Source organism: Phyllobates terribilis, unplaced genomic scaffold (genome assembly GCF_046119375.1).
Source record: "Phyllobates terribilis strain yellow unplaced genomic scaffold, ASM4611937v1 Scaffold_2__4_contigs__length_985480577, whole genome shotgun sequence".
Classification (NCBI taxonomy): domain Eukaryota; kingdom Metazoa; phylum Chordata; class Amphibia; order Anura; family Dendrobatidae; genus Phyllobates; species Phyllobates terribilis.
In genome coordinates, this window is record NW_027362762.1 from 828,361,431 (window position 1) to 828,379,191 (window position 17,761).

Below are 17,761 nucleotides of genomic sequence, written 5' to 3' on the forward strand. Positions count from 1 at the left end.
TGCTAAAGAATTATTTTTGACTGATTCTAACCCAAAAGTACATTCTGCTACACGATCGACTAAAACGGGAATGAGCGCAACATATTATCATTAGTGTTGAGCGAGCATGCTCGACACTGCTCGGTACTCGTCCGAGCATCTCACTACTCGGGATGTTCGGCGAGCACCGAGCATTTCCGGGTTACTCAGGCGGGAGCTCGGGTCTCCGCCCTGCACGTTTGGCGCTCTTTACAGAGCCAATGAACATGCAGCGATTGCCAGCCAGTCACTGTAATGCCGCAGCCATGTTGGTTGTCGGCATTACAGTGATTGGCAGGCCGCACGGTGTCACCTCGAGTATTTAAAACCGGGCGCCGCCATCTTGGACACAGTCGCCCGACATCAGACAGTGTAGGGTCAGTGCTGCTGAGTTAGGGAGAGATATATAGTGCGAAATAGTAACATAGTAACATAGTTTTTAAGGTTGAAGGAAGACTAAGTCCATCTAGTTCAACCCATAGCCTAACTTTTTGATCCAGAGGAAGGCAAAAAAAACCCATGTGGCAAACACTAAGCTCCACATTGGGGAAAAAAATTCCTTCTCGACTCCATACGACAATCAGACTAGTTCCCTGGATCAACGCCCTATCAAGGAATCTAGTATTTATAACCTGTAATATTATACTTTTCAAGAAAGGCATCCATGCCCTTCTTAAATTTTAGTAGTGAATCACTCATTACAACATCATGTGGCAGAGAGTTCCATAATCTCACTGCTCTTACAGTAAAGAATCCCCGTCTGTGATTATGTTTAAACCTTCTTTCCTCCAGGCGTAGAAGATGCCCCCTTGTCCCCGTCTCAGGCCTCAGAGTAAAAAGATCAGTAGAAAGGTCTTTGTACTGTCCCCTCATATACTTGTACATAGTAATAAGATCACCCCTAAGCCTTCTTTTTTCCACAGTAAATAACCCCAAGTGTAATAACCTGTCTTGGTATTGCAGACCCCCTCAGTCCTCTAATAACCTTGGTCGCTTTTCTCGGCACCCGCTCTAGTTCAGCTATGTCTTTCTTATACACCTGAGACCAGAACTGTACACAGTATTCTAAGTGTGGTCGCACTAATGACTTGTATAGAGGTAAAATTATGTTCTCCTCATGAGCATCTATGCCTCTTTTAATGCATCCCATTATTTTATTTGCCTTTGCAGCAGCAGCCTGACACTGGCCACTAAACGTGAGCTTGTTGTCCACCAATACACCCAGGTCTTTTTCAGTTACAGTTTTGCCCAGTGTTTTACAATTAAGCATATAATTATACATTTTATTTCCTCTGCCCAAGTGCATTACCTTACATTTATCCCCATTAAAGCTCATTTGCCATTTATCAGCCCAAGCTTCTAGTTTACATAGATCCTCCTGTAATATAAAATTGTCCTCCTCTGTATTGATTACCCTGCAGAGTTTAGTGTCATCTGCAAATATTGAAATATTACTCTGTATGCCCCCTACAAGGTCATTAATAAATATGTTAAAAAGAAGGGGGCCCAATACTGACCCCTGTGGTACCCCACTGTTAACTGAGACCCAGTCTGAGTGTTTTCCTTTAATAACCACCCTTTGTTTCCTATCACTGAGCCAATTCTTAACCCACATACATATATTTTCCCCTATCCCCATTGTTCTCATTTTATGTATCAACCTTTTGTGTGGAACCGTATCAAAAGCTTTTGAAAAGTCCATATACACAACATCCACTCATTTCCTTGGTCCAGTCCAGAACTTGCCTCCTCATAAAAACCGATCAGATTAGTTTGACAGGAACAGTCCCTCGTAAACCCATGGTGATATTGGGTCATGAGGTTATTCTTCTTCAGATACTCTAGTATAGCATCTCTTTGGAAACCCTCCAGGATTTTACCCACAGTAGAGGTTAAGCTTACCGGCCTATAATTTCCAAGTTCAGTTTTTGTCCCCTTTTTGAATATTGGCACCACATTTGCTATACGCCAGTCCTGTAGTACAGACCCTGTTATTATGGAATCTTTAAAGATTAAAAATAATGGTCTATCTATGACGTTACTTAATTCCTGCAGTACTCGCGGGTGTATCCCATCCGGGCCGGGGATTTGTCAACTTTAGTGATTTTTAGACGCCGCTGTACTTCCTGCTGGGTTAAGCAAGTGACATTTACTGGAGAATTTTTGTTATCACTGATCAGGTTTTCTGTCATGCGATTTTCTTGTGTAAATACGGTTGAAAAAAAATCATTTAGCATATTGGCTTTTTCCTCATCCTCATCCACCATTTCACCCAGACTATTTTTAAGGGGGCCAACGCTATCATTTTTTAGTTTTTTACTATTTATGTAGTTAAAGAATATTTTGGGGTTATTTTTACTTTCTCTGGCAATGAGTCTCTCTGTCTCAATCTTTGCTGCCTTGATTTGGTTTTACATAATTTATTTAATTTTCTATATTTATTTAATGCCTCATCACTACCTACTTGCTTTAGTTCTCTAAATGCTTTCTTTTTGTCACTTACAGCTCTATTTAGCCATAGTGGTTTCCTCCTATTTCTAGCATGTTTATTCCCATAGGGTATATACTGTACACAGGTCCTATTCAGGATGTTAATAAATGTCTCCCATTTGCTTTGTGTAGTTTTATGTCTCAGGATATCGTCCCAGTTTATTGCACTAAGATCGTCTCTCAAACGTTGGAAATTTGCCTTCCTGAAGTTTAGTGTCCTTGTAACCCCTCTACTACACATCTTATTAAAGGTTACATGAAAACATATTATTTTATGATCACTATTACCCAAGTGACCCCCAACTCGTATATTTGATATGCGGTCTGGCCTATTGGTTAATATTAGGTCTAGCAGTGCCCCCCTTCTTGTTGGGTCTGCCAAATCAAACAAACAGTCCTTCTCAGGACTAATATCCATCCCAGATATCAGGCAGGCAGGCAGGCTGTATAGGAGACGCAATGGTTATACCAACAAACACTGCATTACAGTCCTGTGTGCTACCGCTGCTCAAATTGCTAGACTTAGCCCCAGGTCTCAGGGGCCAGGAAAAATCCTTTTTTTCTTCATCTAAATCCTCTTTTTTTTTCCCCTCAGTCAGACTTTACAAATACCCGTCTTATTAACCTTTTGGTATTCCCCCCCCCCCCAAAAAAAATAAAAATTGAGTGTGTATGTGCGTGTTCTGAGACAAATATACAGTGGTGGCCAAAAGTATTGGCACCCCTGCAATTCTGACAGATAATACTCACAAATCACAAATTCTTTGGTGTATATTTACATCTGTCTAAGGTCATCATTCAGAGGTCAAGGGTCAGGGATAAAGATGGAAGGGGCTTCTGACTTATTGTTTGAGCATTTAATTAATTTTCATAGTTTGTATCCATCCTGCTCTCCAAAGCACACCTGTAAGCAGGATTGTACTCCGTAAACCACATACACTGTCAGGTTGGTGACAGTACACTGATTAAAATGATACTTTGGTTGATGAAATCCGTCCTGTGGTTCTTGTGCAATCTTTACTTTCAGTTTGGAGATAATGATATGCTCGTGCTTTGGGACGGCCTGTGGGGGCGCTCTATCTGGTGCTCTGATTACATATTCATCTGTATTCTCTTATGACAGCTCACTGATAGTTCATTGACCTGCCTCCTATCAGTGAACTATCATAAGAGCATACAGATGAATATGTAACCAGAGCACCAGATAGAGCGCCACCCCGGAGCACGAGCATATCATTATCTCCAAACTGAAAGTAAAAATTACACAAGAACCACAGGACGAATTTCACCAACCAAAGCATCAATTTAATCAGTGTAATGTCGCCATCCTGACAGTGTATGTAGTTTACTGAGCACAATCCTGCTGACAGGTGCTGTTTAAATAAACATCTAGCTTTCGTAGTTCAATATGTCATTAGCATATTAACAAACATCATTGTTTCCCTATGAAGAGAAGTCAAAATTCAGTTTTGTACACATAATAGTATGTCCTTCTTGACCAGCCACAGAAATACACATACATTTACAAGCCAACACAAAGATAACAGTGCATTTCTCTTGGCTTAACAAATCTAACCGTCTGGCTGATTCAGATTATAAGCTGAATCGTCACAACAGGTTTAACATTGTGAGGTATAGGAGAAGCTTTGTCATTTCTTTCTTTATCCATACTGGAAAAACACTGATTACCACACTGCTGGTAAAAACTGAGACACGGATGGAAAACTTGGGTGGCACCAGTACCGGTGTTTAAACATGGAAGAGTATAGGAGGCCATCTATGTGAATGCCTGTTTGCACACCGCACGCTGTTACAATTTGGCAATCTACAGGCACACAGAATAACTACAGATTTTTCTTTCAGGCCTACATTTGACATCATTAACCCCTTTACCACCCAAGGTGGTTTGCACGTTAATGACCGGGCCAATTTTTACAATTCTGACCACTGTCACTTTATGAGGTAATTACTCTGGAACGCTTCACTGGATTTCACTGATGCTGAGATTGTTTTTTCGTGACATATTGTATTTCAGGATAATGGTAAAATTTCTTTGATATCACTTGCGTTTATTTGTGAAAAAAACCTGAAATTTGGTGAAAATTTTGAAAATTTCTCCATTTTCAAACTTTAAATTTTCATGCCCTTAAATCAGAGAGATATGTCACAGAAAATAGTTAATACATATCAGCACAATTTTGGAAACCACATTTTTTTTTATTAGGGAGTTATAAGGGTTAAAAGTTGACCACTTCACATTTTTATCATAAAATTTACAAAACCATTTTAGGGACCCACATCACATTTGAAGTGACTTTGAGGGGCCTTTATGACAGAAAATACCCAAAAGTGACACCATTCTAAAAACTGCACCCCTCAACATTTTCAAAACCACATTTAAAAAGTTTATTAACCCTGCAGGTGCTTCACATGAATTTTTAGAATGTGGAAGAAAACAATAAACATTTAATTTTTTTCACAAAAATGTTACTTTAGACCCCAATTTTTTTATTTTCGCAAGGGTATCAGGAAAAAATGGAACCCAAAATTTGTTGTGCAATTCCTCTTGAGCACGCATATACACCATATGTGGGGGAAAAATACTGTTTGGGCACACGGCAGGGTCCAGAGGGGAAGGAGCGCCATTTGACTTTTTGAATGTAAAATTTGCTTAAATAATTAGCAGACGCCATGTTGCGTTTGAGGAACCCCTGATGTGCCTAAACAGTGGAAACCAGGGCTGTGGAGTCGGAGTCAGTGTTCATTTTGGTGGAATCTGAGTTGGGAGTCAGTATAAAATGGACCGACTCAGACTCTTAAATTATATAATAAATTGGGTACAGTAGTTAAATGAAGTTTGTAGGGAATATTTTTTCATAAGAATTTGGGAAAGTTAGGCTATGTGCCCACGTTGCATTTATGAAGCAGAAAATTTCTGCTTCATTTCTGCAAGTCCTCTCCCGGAAAAACGCATGCGGAATTCCGCACGCGTTTATCGCGCATTTTTCGCGCGTTTATCACGCGTTTTCCACATGCGGAATTGCCTTGCGTTTTTTATGCATTGGACAAAGGCAATTCTGCTTGCGGAAACGCAAAATTAATTGACATGCTGCGGATTTTTGAACGCAGCATAAACGCTGCGGAAAAATCCGCAGCATGTGCATAGAACTTGCGGAATCCCATTGGGGACCATGGGGTGCGGGTTACCAAGTGTTTTACAAGCGTTTCCGCTGCGGAAATTCCGCATCAAAAACGCTTGAAAAACGCTACGTGGGCACACAGCCTTATGATATGTCCTATAAATGTCTGTCCTATTCCTGATCTAAGGGTCTAGACTTTTAGCTGAGATGAATCTGTGCTACAGTAAGTTTATTACTTAAACATAAGCCATGTATGAGGGAGTCGGAGGTTTGGCTTACCGACTCCACAGCCCTGATTGACAGCTGTCACACACTAAAAGACGCTTTTTTTTTTTTAGCAAAGACTAGTTTTGGATCTCCATATTTTGAGAGCTATAATTTTTCCATATTTCGGCCAACAGAGTCATGTGACGGCTTGTTTTCTGCGGGAAAGGTTGACGTTTTTATTTGTACCATTTCTGGGCACCTGACATTTTTTGATCGCTTTCTATTCTAATTTTTGGTAGGCAGAATAAACAAAAATAAACAATTCAGGAATTGTTTTTTTTTTTTTATATGCCGGTTCGCGTGTGGTAAAATTGATAAGGCAGCTTTATTCCTCGGGTCAGTACGTTTACAGCGGTACCACATTTATATTTTTTTTTATGTTTTGGCGCTTTTACACAATAAAGACTATTCTATAGAAAAAATAATTTTTTTGTGTCGCTTTATTCTGAGAGCGGTAATTTTTTTTATTTTTCGGCCGATGGAGCTGAATGACGGCTTGTTTTTTTCGGGACAAGATGACGTTTTCAGCGGTGCCATTTTTATTTACATTCGTCTTTTTGATCGCGTTTTCCATTTTTTGTTTGGCGGCATGATGATAAAGCATCGTTTTTTGCTTTGTTTCTTTCTTTTTTAACCGCGTTCACTAAAGGGGTTAACTAGTGGGACAGTTTTATAGGTCAGGTAGTTCTGGATGCAGCGATAACAAATATATGTACTTTTTTTTTTTTCACTTTGACACTTTTTGTACTTTTACACTTTTTGCAATCTGATCGCCTGTAGAGCATAGGGATGCAGCACCATCCGTGTGCTATACAGCCTGTCAGCGCTGCACAGGGAAAAGTTACTTTGGTCGCGCACTGCGCATGACAAAAGTAGCTTCTTGCCCCCTGGTGACCCGGATGTTGTCATGAGTTCATTGGGTCACCATGACAACACCTGGCACAGACACAGACATAGCGGGACGCCGGAGAGGAGGTACATATCGGCGCTTACCCCCACTTGCTCCCACAATGCTGCGATCAACTTAGATCGCAGCATATCGGGGGTTAATGTGCTCCCTGCACATAGCACCGGGTGTCAGCTGTGACAATCCGCTGACACGCGGTGATCGCCCCGCACAGCCTGTATGCAGGCAAAATCGCCAGGGCGTATTAATACGTATCTGGCCCATAAGGCCTAAGACGCAGATACGTATTAGTACGCCTTGGGCAAGAAAGGGGTTAATAATTTTACGTGTGTATGTATGTGTATATATATATATGTATGTGTGTGTATATATATATATATATATATATATATATATATATATATATATATATATATATACACATATACATATACACAGTACAGACCAAAAGTTTGGACACCTTCTCATTTAAAGATTTTTCTGTATTTTCATGACTATGAAAATTGTACATTCACACTGAAGGCATCAAAACTATGAATTAACACATGTGGAATTATATACTTAACAAAAAAGTGTGAAACAACTGAAAATATGTCTTATATTCTAGGTTCTTCAAAGTAGCCACCTTTTGCTTTGATGACTGCTTTGCACATTCTTGGCATTCTCTTGATGAGCTTCAAGAGGTAGTCACCGGAAATGGTTTTCACTTCAAAGGTGTGCCCTGTCAGGTTTAATAAGTGGGATTTCTTGCCTTATACATGGGGTTGGGACCATCAGTTGTGTTGTACAGAAGTCTGGTGGAAACACAGCTGATAGTCCTACTGAATAGACTGTTAGAATTTGTATTATGGCAAGAAAAAAGCAGCTAAGTAAAGAAAAACGAGTGGCCATCATTACTTTAAGAAATGAAGGTCAGTCAGTTCAAAAAATTGGGCAAACTTTGAAAGGGTCCCCAAATGCAGTTGCAAAAACCATCAAGCGCTACAAAGAAACTGACTCACATGAGGACCACCCCAGGAAAGGAAGACCAAGAGTCACCTCTGCTTCTGAGGATAAGTTTATCCGAGTCACCAGCCTCAGAAATCGCAGGTTAACAGCAGCTCAGATTAGAGACCAGGTCAATGCCACACAGAGTTCTAGCAGCAGACACATCTCTTCAACAACTGTTAAGAGGAGACTTTGTGCAGCAGGCCTTCATGGTAAAATAGCTGTTAGGAAACCACTGCTAAGGACAGGCAACAAGTAGAAGAGACTTGTTTGGGCTAAAGAACACAATGAATGGACGTTAGACCAGTGGAAATCTGTGCTTTGGTCTGATGAGTCCAAATTTGAGATCTTTGGTTCCAACCACCGTGTCTTTGTGCGATGCAGAAAAGGTGAACGGATGGACTCTACATGCCTGGTTCCCACTGTGAAGCATGGAGGAGGTGTGATGGTGTGGGAGTGCTTTGCTGGTGACACTGTTGGGGATTTATTCAAAATTGAAGGCATACTGAACCAGCATGGCTACCACAGCATCTTGCAGCAGCATGCTATTCTATCCGGTTTGCGTTTAGTTGGACTATCATTTATTTTTCAACAGGACAATGACCCCAAACACACCTCCAGGCTGTGTAAGGGCTATTTGACCAAGAAGGAGAGTTTTGGGGTGCTACGCCAGATGACCTGGCCTCCACAGTCACCAGACCTGAACCCAATCGAGATGGTTTGGGGTGAGCTGGACCGCAGAGTGAAGGCAAAAGGGCCAACAAGTGCTAAGCATCTCTGGGAACTCCTTCAAGATTGTTGGAAATGATCTTGCTGCGGAATGCACGGTTCTTCTTCTTGAACCATGGCAGGAAGTGCTGGTTGAGAAACTCAACATACATTATGGAGTTCATCTTTACCCCTTCAGGGATCCTAAAAGTGCCGACAATCTCTCTCCCCATGATTCCAGCCCAAAACATTACTCCACCTCCTCCTTGTTGGCGCCGTAGCCGTGTTTGCATGGGGTGTCCATCAACCAGCCATCCTCCACTCCATCCATCTGGACCATCTAGATCATTTCATGCATGATAATGCCCCGTCTCATGCTGCACATAACACATCTGCATCTCTGGCTGCTGTGGGCATAAAAGGGGACAAACTTATGGTGTGGCCCCCATGCTCCCCTGACCTCAACCCCATTGAGAACCTCTGGAGCATCATCAAAAGGAGTGTCTATGATAGCGGGAGGCAGTTCACATCTAAGCAACAGCTCTGGGAGGGTATTCTGTCCTCATGCAAAACAATTGAAGCAGAAACCATCCAAAACCTGACAAATTCAATGGACGAGAGAGTTCAGAAGCTCCTTTTGAACAAGGGGTCCTATGTGCAAATGTTACATCACCTAGAATAAAGTATTGAGTTGAAAACTGTTTGATTTCAGTTTGTAATAACCTGCTAATGCTTATAATTTCAAAAATGACTATTTTTTTGTTCTTTATTAAAATGAAAAGGTTGAAAACTCTGCTGTGCATAATAATTTGGAACATGCATTTTGAGTGCAGTTTGAGTTTTTTATTTTTTTAAAAATATACTGTTATCATAGGCAGTTTGTACAAAAACCTTTCAATTGTACTCTAATAGTTATTTGACTGGAAAATTACAATGACTGCAATTCATATAGGTAATTTGGGAAAATCTGAGAAAATATTATTTGCATAATAATTTGGAACACAGTGTAATTATTACTCTCTTTCAATACATTATTGTTCTTGTTTTGAGAAGGGTTGTCCTGGTAGTATGTGTGAGGGAATAGGCCCCGACAGTCCCTCAGGTATAGACAGCACATCCATGCTGTGGACAGAAAGCTACCTTGTGATATTACAAAATGTATCAACAGAGACAATTGGTGTATACACGGCACCACCCCGGAAGAGTAAATGCGGTACCCGTTATAACCTAACCGGGTGTCCATGCAAAACACATGGAGACAGGTCTGTTTTTTCTGGCAGCACGGATGACAATGGCCAATACAAGTCTATGGGTCCGTGATAAACACGTACAGCTCATGGATGGAGTTAGTGTACCATCAGTGTGCTGTACGGGTTTAACCCCTTTATAACGTCTGCCGTAATAGTACAACGCACATCACAACCCCCTGTTTAGCGCGGGCTCTGGTGCTGAGCCCGCACCTTTCCGGGCACATGTCAGCTGATCTATACAGCTGACATGTGCCAGCAACAGCCACGGGTGTAATCGCGATCCACCCGCGGCTGTTAACTAGTTAAATGCCGCTGTCAATCTCTGACAGCGGATTTAACTCGCACTTATCGGAAACGCATCGCTGGCTCCGCCCATCGGCGACCCCATCACATGATTGCGGGTCGCCGATGGTTTGGCATGACAACCCGGGGTCTGCAGGAGACCCCTACTTTTGTCATTGCCAGATTGCTATGACCACCACCCAGCAGTTGGCGCTCATAGCAAGTGAGCAATTCTGCTACACACAGTTGATCTGATGATCGCCTGTGTGTAGTAAAGGAGAACAGACAACTGCAGCTTCTAGTCTCCCATGGAGACATTGAATCATGCAAAAGGTAAAAAAAATGTTTTTGAAAAAAAAGTATAAAAGTTTAAATCACCCCCTTTCACCCCATTCAAAATAAAACAATAAAAAAAACAAATATACACATATTTGGTATTGCCGCGTTCAGAATCGCCCGATCTATCAATGTAAAAAAAGAATTAATCCGATCGGTAAACGGCGTAAGAAGAAAAAAATTAAAAACCCCAGAATTAAGTTTTTTTGGTCACCGCAACATTTCAATGAAATGCAATAACGGGCGATCAAAACATCGGATCTACCCCAAAATGGTATCAATAAAAACGTCAGCTCGGTGCGTAAAAACTAAGCCCTCACTCTGCCCCAGATCCTGAAAAATGGAGACGCTACGGGTCTCAGAAAATGGCGCTATTTCTTTGTTAACAAACTTTGGATTTTTTTTCACCACTTAAATAAAAAGGAACCTATACATGTTTGGTGTCTAAGGACTCGTAATGACCTGGAGAATAAAAATGGCAGGTCAGTTTTAGCATTTAGTGTACATGGTAAAAATAACCCAAAAAAATAACTGTGGAATTGAATTTTTTTTGCAATTTCACCGCACTTGGAATTTTTTTCCCGTTTTAAAGTACACGATATGGTAAAACCAATGGTGTCATTCAAAAGGACAACTCGTCCCGCAAAAAATAAGCCCTCGTACGGCCATATTGAGCGAAAAATAAAAAAGTTTTGGCTCTGGGAAGAAGGGGAGCAAAAAAACGAAAAAGCAAAATCGGAAAATGACCTGGTCATTAAGGGGATAACATTGTGAAGTATAGGAGAAGCTTTGTCATTTCTTTATCCATACTGGAAAAACACTGATGACTACAATGATGGTAAAAACGGAGACACGGATTAATAACACGGATGGCACCAGTCCAGTTATTTCACGTACGTGTTTAAACACTGATGTGTGAAGGGGGTCTAGCGTTAATATATATACATATTTATTATTATTATTGCCTAAGGCCTCCTTCACACATCAGTGTTTAAACATGGACGTGAATTAACGGGACTGGTGCCATCCGAGAAGTCTATACACACACGGGCCCCTGTGCTTTTGTCGGTGAAAGTGGCCCCTGTGAGGCTGCACCAATGTATATTATATACCCTGGATTATGTATAGGATGTGGTAGATGATGGATAGATATCCCCACCAAATATCATCGGCGATACTGACGCTCGGTCCAGCGGTGAAGCAGGGGAAATACATTTTTGTTTATTCAATCATGCTGACGTCGCCCCCTGCAGTCTGCCGTCGTAGGCACCCGCTATAAGGTGCCCAGGGGTAAATACAGCCCTGAGTTACGCCCCATTTCCTTAATCTGTGACCTCGTGTCCCTCGTGCAGTGACCTGTCCTGTCAGGATGATGTTCCCGTCTATCACATGGCTGCAGATGCAGCATTCCACAGCCAGCCAATCAGAGCGCTCGCTCACCGACTTATGCAAATGAGCTGGTGGCAAAACCAACAACTTTTCAACTAATTTCCCTTAAATATTCAGCAGGGGCGGGGTCACTGTCAGCAGGTCACTTTAGATATTTTTTTTTTTTAGTCTCCCTAAGTTAAAAGTTTCTGCCATCACGGGCACATAAATAGAGCTGAGGTTTACCTGTATAATCGGGTGCAGTGCAGAGATCATGGTAGTGTAATAAAGAAAGCATCTGCCAGCGAGCCAGATATCTATCAGAAGATAGATAGGATAGATAGGCGGCAGATCGGAGAGTTCTCCTATGTGGCTTGTCCGCCACATATGTAGCTGGCAGAGGACATTGCCAGGGACTCCAAGACATGAAGTGGTCTCGGCCGAAGCACAATTTTTTCCTACAGGTTTGGTGGCTCAGAGCTTAGTGACGGGCGCGGCGCTGGGTTGTGGGTTCAAATCCCATCGTGGCCCCATCCACACAGTATTATAGGCTCGTGCTGCTTTTCTCCCATCTGCTAAATATTCATAGGCTGAATGTTGGATCTATAGCGTAGAATTGACCATGGAGAGGAAGTACCAGATAGGGACACTACACTTCGACGTTGTCCAATACTTTTAAAATGATGACTTATGCTTAGGAAAGGGCATCAATGTGTGAGCACCCCCGCCGATCTGTCGATATCTGTGGCGGCCACCGCCGTCCGCAAGTACTTGCTTACGGAGCTGCTCCCCCTTCTGGTAGTGGCTGGAGCTTGTTACTGCACGTCTGCCTCCTATTCAAATCAATAAGAGGCGAATGTGTAGTACCCTGCGTCGGCCACTACAAGTAGACGGCCAATCTCCGCAATTAAGTGCTGCCGGACGGCGGTGGTTGAAATCAATTGCGACTACTTGGCGGGGGTCCTGGACCCCGGCCGATCAGACACATCCTAAGGAAAGGCCAATAATGTAAAAGTAACAACCTCCTTAATGTTTGTCTTTTTTTTACCCATAATATGCAATTTGTACACTTTTTTTATTTCTGAGTTGTGCAACATTGTATTGAAATTGTAACAAATTGTTCAACATGATACAATTCAGGAAAAGTGAAGGGTGGACACATCTGTATATAAGACAGTTAATATACAGAAATTCCCTAATTCTTGTCCGTGTTTTTTGCGGATCGTGTCTGCAAAAAAATCATGGAAAAGTTTGTTCTTTTGCAATGAATAAGAGACGCTTTACTATTTATTTTTTCAGCAGTGAAAATCACCGATGGTAAAAGCTGACACTGACGAAACGCTGATGAAAATCTGATCCAAAACACTGATGACATTTCCCGCAGTTTGTCTGCAGGCTCCGGCTGTTATGTGGCCTCCTATATTTGCTACACGGCAGCCTTTATTTGTTACATCAAACCCATAAGTAACAGAACGCATTGCTGAGGAAAGCGGCTGCCCAATAGTATATTATTAATGGCGCCAGGGTGTTGCATGAATGTAAAAAAAAAAAAATTACCTACCAGATAGACACTGCTTATCCGCTTGACAATATAATGTGACCGCTGCAGCTAATCAGCACCATTGATCAGCTCTCCTACTCCATCCGAGCAGGAGATCAGTGTTTTTGAGCTGCTTAGTTAAGGCCGGGATCAGACGAGCGTAGATTCTCTCATGCGAGAAATCGGATCAATTATGTAAATGACACTCGGATCACACTCTGATTGGAGAAGAGAATCGCAGCACAGGTGAGGAGAAGATGGAGAACAAGATTTCTCCATCTTCTTCAGAGTCCTCAATCCCATAAACTTGAATGGTTGAGTGCGATCTGATTTGCAGAGACACTCGCAGCATGCTGCAAATTTTTTCACATGCTGAATTGGCATGAGAAAATAATCACTGATCAGCACTGACCCATTACAAGGGCCAATACAAGTCTATGGGTCCGTGATAAACACGTACAGCTCATGGATGGAATTAGTGTACCATCTGTGTGCTGTACAGATGTGAAGACACAGGGTCTTCCGTAGGCGTAATACTACTCAGACAACACAGGGTGAGGGTTAAACAATGTGGCAATACTTTATTGAACCACAAAATGGGTAATAAACACATAGAACAGTCCCAGCAAATACCCAAGATGGTACAACACTACACAGTCCTCACCCTTCCGCTGGCCCGTCTGGCATAGAACAGCTGCGGGTTTGGGACTTCCAGGGCCGACTACCTCCACCAGTGGCCCCCCTTTTCTGGCAGGCCCCCACAATGATAAGGTAACAGCAAGCTTAGGAAGCTAGCAGTCCATCACGGTACGAGGCCAGGAGACCCAATGGTCCCAATCTGGCTTCTCCGAATGTCTCCATGGGTCTCCAGAGGGTCCCACCTGGCAGCCCCAAACAACATATTTATGGGGCCAAATTACTTCACTGTCCCAATCTGGTCTCCCCAAATGTATCCATGGGCTCTCTGAGGGTCAATGGAGCAGATCTGTATTTTTCCAGTCAGGGTCATATACCCTTAGGCCGGAATCATGTAATATCCAAATCTGTGTCTCTTTGGTTAAAACCATGCTTCCAAGCTGATGGTCTGAGAGAGCTTCTGATCTTTAACTCTCCTTGTAAAGTATCTCTAATTCTCTGTCATTCTGCTGTCAGCACTAGAGACATCCCTGTTTATATTTACATCTGTGTAAGGTCATCATTCAGAGGTCAAGGGTCATGGTTGAATGTGGAAGGGGCTCATGACTCATTGTTTAAGCATTTAATCAACTTGCATAGTTTGTATCCATCCTGCTCTCCAAAGCGCACCTGTAGGCAGGATTGTGCTCCGTAAACCACATAGACTGTCAGTTGGCGACATTACACTGATTAAAATGATACTGTACTTTGGTTGATGAAATCCGTCCTGTGGTTCTTTTGTAATCTTTACTTTCAGTTTGTAGAGAATGATATGCTCATGCTCTGTGACGGCCTGTGGAGGCGCTCTATCTGGTGCTCTGATTACATATTCATCTGTATGCTCTTATAACAGCTCACTGGTCGTTCATTGACCTGCCTCCTATCAGTGAGCGGTCATAAGAGCATACAGATGAATATGTAACCAGAGGACCAGATAGAGCGCCCCCCATAGGCCATCCCGATCACGAGCATATCGTTATTTCTCAACTGAAAGTAAAGTGGAGTCGGAGTCTGTTTCCATTTTGGAATCGGAGTCGGTATAAAATGGACCGACTCCAACTCCTAAAATATATAATAAATTGGGTACAGTAGTTCAATTCTGTTGGTGGGGAATATTTTTTCCATAAGAATTTGGGAACGTTATGAAATGTCATATAAATGTCTGTCCTATACCTGATCTAAGGGTCTAGACTTTTAGCTGAGATGAATCTGTGCTACAGTAAATTTATCACTTAAACGTGAGCCATGTATGAGGGAGTCAGAGGCATGGAAATTGAGGAGTCGAAGGTTTGGCTTACCAACTCCACAGCCCTGGTGGAAACCCCCCATATGTGACCCCATTTTGGAAACTAGAAATATAGAAAAAAGGGGTGCTCTGGGTGAAACCTGGGGATTAAGGACTGGGATGAGGCAAGAAAACTGCTCACCTGACCGGGTTGTGCACCCCTGCACATCCCCGGGAATAGCCTGGAGAGCGGAGGTCCACAGTGCCGTGGTGCTGCTGCAGCTTGGGCGGTCACGTGACCGGCAGTGAAGTCACGGCAGGTCATCTTGAGGCGCAGGTCTTCAAGCAAATTCGACTACCAAGGGAAAGACCGCTCCTGCCACAGACCCTCAGAGAGGGACAAATACAGAGCAGATGAAGGACAAAGCCGCGGTCTATGGAGCACCAAGGAATGGATGGTGAGGAGGAAATAATAAAAAACACCTTTATTAGGTCAATAAAACAACACGTGTTTCCTTGGCGCTCCATAGACCGCGGCTTTGTCCTCCATCTGCACCATTTTGGAAACTAGACCTCTCAGGGAACTTATCTAGATGTGTGGTGAGCACCCTGAACCCCCAGGTGCTTCACAGAAGTTTATAACATTGAGCCGTAAATATAACATTTTCACATTTTTCCCACAAAAGTTTTTCAGCCGCCAATTTTGCATTTTCATAAGGGTAAAATGACAAATTGCACCATGCAATTTGTTGTGCAATTTCTTTTGAGTAAGCCGATACCCCATATGTGGGGGAAAACCACTCTTTGGGCTCACGGCAGGGTTCGGAAGGGAAGGAGGACCATTTGACTTTTTGAATGTAAAATTTGCTTGAATAATTAGCGGGCACCATTTTGCGTTTGGAGAGCCTCTGATGTGCCTAAACAGTGGAAAAACCCCCATAAGTGACCCCATTTTGGAAACTACACCCCTCAAGGATTTTATCAAGGAGTATAGTGAACATTTTGAACCCAGAGGTACGACACAGAATTTGATAACATTAGGTCATCACATTGAATAAGTTGTCATTAGTCTTGAGCGCAAGTGCTCGCTACTTGAGTTTGCATCGGGTACTCTGGTATGCACCATGTATCACAGGTGCTCAAGTGACATGTTAGAATTCCTGCCCCGCATGTTTCACGGTTGTTAGACACCCAAAAAAAACCATGTGGGGATCGCTCGTGCATGGCAGGCAATCCCCGCGAGTCTTTTTTGGCCGCGAAGCATATGAGGCGGAGACTCGAGCATGTCACTCGAACACCCGTGTTACTCGGTGCATACCCGAGCACCCGATGCAAACTTAAGTAGCGAGCACTTGTGCTCAACACTGGTCGCCATATCGCTATCATTTGTTTTTTCTTTATTTCTGAACAAATCCCAACCCCAACACAACCCTAACGCTAGCCCAGCCCTAACCCCAACCCCAACCCTAACCGTAGAGCTTATTTTTTATGCCGTTCCTCATGCATTATAAGTGATTAGACAAATTTATTCTTCGGGTCAGTGCAATTACAGCAATACCAGATTCATTGGGTTTTTATGATTAACAGCAGTGCTGTGGAGGCGGAGTCAATGTCCATTTTGGTATAAAATGGACCGACTCCTAAAATATATAATAAATATAATAAATTGGGTACAGTAATTCAATGCAGTTTGTGGGGAATATTTTTTCGTAAGAATTTGTGAAAGTTATGAAATGTCCTATAAATGTCTGTCCTTTTCCTGATCTAGGGGTCTAGACTTTTAGCTGAGATGAATCTGTGCTGCAGTAAATTTATCACTTAAACATGAGCCATGTATGAGGGAGTCGGAGTTGTGGAGTCGGAGTCATGGAAATTGAGGAGTCGGAGGTTTGGCTTACTGACTCCACAGCCCAGATTGACAGCTTATTTTTTTTTTCAAAGACTAGTTTTTGCATCGCCATATTTTAAGAGCTATAATTTTTCCATATTTCTGCCAACAGAGTCATGTGACGGCTTATTTTTTGCGGGAAAGGTTGATGTTTTCATTGCTACCATTTTCAGGCATGTGACATTTTTGATCGCTTTCTATTCCGATTTTTGGGAGGCAGAATAAACAAAAACAAACAATTCAGGAATTGTTTTTCTGTTTTTTTTTATGCTGTTCCGCGTGTGGTAAAATTGATAAGGCAGCTTTATTCTTCGGGTCAGTACATTTACAGCGGCGCCACATTTCTATTGTTTTTTTTTATGTTTTGGCGCTTTTACACAATGAAGACTATTTTATAGAAAAAATAATTTTTTTTCTGTCGCTTTATTCTGAGAGCGGCTTGTTTTTTGCGGGACAAGATGACGTTTTCAGAGGTACCATTTTTTTTTTACATTCGTCTTTTAATTGCGTATTATTCCATTTTTTGTTTGGTCATATGATGATAAAGCATCGTTTTTTTCTTTGTTTCTTTTTTTTTTTTTGACTGAAGTGGTTAACTAGTGGGACAGTTTTATAGGTCAGGTTGTTCCGGACTCGGCGATAACAAATATGTGTACATTCATTGTTTTTTTTTCAGTAGA

The 17,761-nt window shown here is 42.1% G+C and overlaps 1 protein-coding gene across 1 annotated transcript in view; it reads right to left on the reverse strand.

Moving 5' to 3' along the window:
* The window catches only part of CUX1 (cut like homeobox 1), a 491,160-nt gene that overhangs the window by 27,783 nt on the left and 445,616 nt on the right, over nt 1–17,761 (reverse strand). The window lies entirely within an intron of this gene.